The following is a 3,794-nucleotide window of genomic DNA, read 5'->3' as shown; positions in this document are numbered from 1 at the left end:
TATTAAGTGTTGTAGTTATATAAATATATATATACTTTATTTATATTATATATCTTCAGTTATATTTTATATGTAGTTATTTTGTAAATAGTCAATATTCATATATATATATATATATATATTCATATATATATATATATATATATATATATATATATATATATATATATATATATATATATATATATATATATATATATATATATATATATATATATATATATATATTTGTAGTTGGTATCAGTAATTTGTTATATGTAATATTTATATAATCATGTTATTATGTTTATAGTAAAAATAGTAATACTGTAATAATAATAATACTAATGATAATAATAGTGATAATAAATTAATGTAAATAAAATTGTATATAGAATTATGTTAATGAGAATAATATTAATGATAGTAATAATGTTAATAATAATAATGGTAGTTATAATTTCAATTAAAATATCAATTTTTAATATTAATGATAATAACAATAACAATAATAATAATAATAATAATAATAAAAATAATAATAATAATAATAATAATAATAATAGTAATAATAATAATAATAATAATAATAATAATAATAATAATAATAATAATAATAATAAATTTGAAAATGAAGACTACCTTAAAAGCTAGCTTGTAAAAATAAATGCCCAAAACGAGACTCGAACCCGCAACCTCCCGTTTATTCAACACACGCCCAACCAATGCCCTACTTCTCAATTTTTGTTTTAATCACTCCCTAAATCTTTTTAACCCTTAACTGTTTTCATTTTCATAATCTACTCACCATTTACGTATATCATCATCATCATTCTTTCACAATTCTTCATCATCATGAGTCCGGCCCAACTGAAATTACTGGCTCAATAATAAGCAATTTACGGCCCATTGAAAATATAGATTGAATCTCGGCTCAGCAGGAACTTCTAGTCCAACAATAAACCTAACAGCAGGTTGTTTAATTAAAAAGAAAAATATTTTGCTGAAGCCTAGGATTGAACACCCGACCTCTGATTTAATCATAAACACTCTAACCATTCCTCCATCCATTCATTTCTGTTCTAGTAAGGGTTTAAATTCTTTTAGATTAACTTTTCTGTCTCTCCTTCACAATTCATCATCTTCAACAGTATCATCGCCTAATGTATCATTTTGATCATCACTGATTTTATTATCAGTCTTCATCATCATATTACTACATCATCATTATCACTCTCGTATACGAAAATAGAAGTAGCAAGTAGTAACCGTTAATCAAGCTTTTATGGTATAACAAAACAGAATTTCAACAGCCCACTTGCCTCACTCGATCCAATAGCAAAGAATGTAATACGGCCCAAATAAACAAGTAAATACACGTATAGCAGGCTTATGTCTAACAGGCCCAAGTAGATCGATTAACTGGGTTTAACAGAATCTTTAGCCGCCTTTAATACTTAAACACAAGTGGGGTTTTCTGTTATGAGTTGTCGTCAAAGAAAAATAGGAAATGGAACAGCATCACTTCATCATCATACTGTCATCGTAGCATCATCATCCATTATCATAATCACAAGGCACTAGCTCATAGGTTATTTAAATAATAATACTTTGTATGAATGGATAAATAATCAAGTATGATTATAACGTGTTTCACCACCATTATAATATAGAGTTAATCGAACTCCTTAGAATAAACAAAAAAAGAGTAGCACTGGCTGCTACTTTGGCCGGCTTCTATGTGGCTGAACAGAAAGAACAAAGGTGGCGGTTTAGTCAGTAAAGCAGGAGACAGAATCACAGATGCTGCAACAGTAATTAAGGACGTTCGGGTTGGATTTATATCGAGCCAGTAGTGGTGGGTTTGTGTTTATGTTTGGTGTTCCAAGGTGGTTCACGGTTTATCACAAAAAAGAAAAGAGAAAGTGAAGTGGGTTTTACCATAGGACAGATTAGTTAGCAGCAATAACTCTCGTTTGCAGGTGAGTTTCAAGATGGTTATGGTGATCAATAATTCTTATTGGTGGTCTAATAGTTGTTGAGCAGTCAAAAGTAGAAACAGGTACGATTAGCAGTAGCAGTAGTAAACAATATTAATGGTGATCGTTGTTATGATTAGTTGATGGTTTTGGGTTTTTGAATAGCGACTGAAAACAGAAAATAGCAATAGCACACCAGGTTTGTTTGATCATGATTCGATGATGATGGGGTTTGGTTAATCGTGACACAAAGAGTAGTAGTTGTACGGTGGTTGTGTTGGTGGTTCATTATGTCTTAGAGTTGTTTGTGATGTTCACGAAGATGAAAAAGATAAATAGAAAGATGAAAGTGGTGAGGTTGTATAGTTTATGACCTATTAGTTAAATGTTTGTTTTATGCAGAAATTAAGTGTCGACATCTTTTATTCTCCAAGGACAGAAATCAAATAAAAAAAAATAAAACTTGAAGTGGATAGCTAACTGATTTATCCTAATACTATGCTGGATTCCAATTTGTAACCAGTTAAAAGATAGAAAACAAAAATCGTTTACAGATTGATATATACATGCAACAGAAAATCGTACACTTTCCTTATTTTTATAATTTATATAATTAAAATTAATATTAATAAATATATCAATAATATTTATATATACATTTCTATTTATAATTAAAGGTTCGTGAATCGTCGAGCACAGTCAAAAGGTAATTGATTACATGAATATAGATTTCAAAACTTTCGAGACTCAATAATACAGATTTTTCTTATCGTGTCGGAAACATATAATAAAGATTAAAGTTTAAATTTGGTCGGAAATTCCCGGGTCATCACAGTACCTACCCGTTAAAGAAATTTCGTCCCGAAATTTGAATGAGGTGATCATGGTTAATAATAAAAATGTTTTCATGACGGATATGAGTTGATAAATAGAGTTTTATCAACATTGAGTAATATGGATAGAACATTTCGATTATTCGAAAAGTACGAATGAAGCTATCACTAAATAGTGAATGGAGATAGACAAGTTTCATCCTAGCTTTTCACTAGTCATGGTTGAATTTAGAAAATAAGGTGCATCTTTTTCTTTTGACGTCGTCTCGGTTGGATTTTAGAATTCAAGGGATTTAAAGAAAATCTTCAAAATCTAATAGATTTGATTCTTCGGCGAATAAGGAGATTAAGATCTCTATAATTAAATATGGTGATCTGCCTCGATTACTATGTCTAATATTTCCATTATAAATTAAACTTCTCCGTTCCATTATTCTCACCATTCCTATACTTTCTTTCTTAGTTCATACATCCAAAAGATTGTGAAAATGCTTAGTCCAGTTCTGATCCTTGTTCTCATCCTTACTATCGCAACAATCATTCTCCTTTTCCAACTTCCACCAGAGGAATCTATTTTCTTTTACTTTGCCCTTAGTGTTATAGTGTTTTTAATTCTCCCGTGTCTTTATGTTGTGATAAACATTGATATACACGGTCTGTAATTTCCGTGTTATTATTGGGCTATATATCTCCCCTTATATTTCAACGTCCTTATTTCTGTTTCCTACAATCATTGTCATCCCCAGTTAATACCCTCTCCTATTTGCTGCGATTTATACTCCAATTTCTATTTCAGAGCTTTGTCCCTTCGTTTCTTCTTCTGGTGATTTGGCATCTCTTGTAATGGTCTAGAATTCGCAGATATAAGATTCAGAATGAACACTGTTAATGTTCTAAATAAGGAGGAATGTAATAGCACGATTTGATTTGTCAAATTACCAGATTCGCTGAGAATAGAACTATCAAGAATATACTTTCTTGATATGTTCAGAAGTTAAATAGA

The sequence above is a fragment of the Rutidosis leptorrhynchoides genome, chromosome 6, assembly GCF_046630445.1.
Source record: "Rutidosis leptorrhynchoides isolate AG116_Rl617_1_P2 chromosome 6, CSIRO_AGI_Rlap_v1, whole genome shotgun sequence".
Taxonomy (NCBI): domain Eukaryota; kingdom Viridiplantae; phylum Streptophyta; class Magnoliopsida; order Asterales; family Asteraceae; genus Rutidosis; species Rutidosis leptorrhynchoides.
This window is presented reverse-complemented; position numbering follows the sequence as displayed.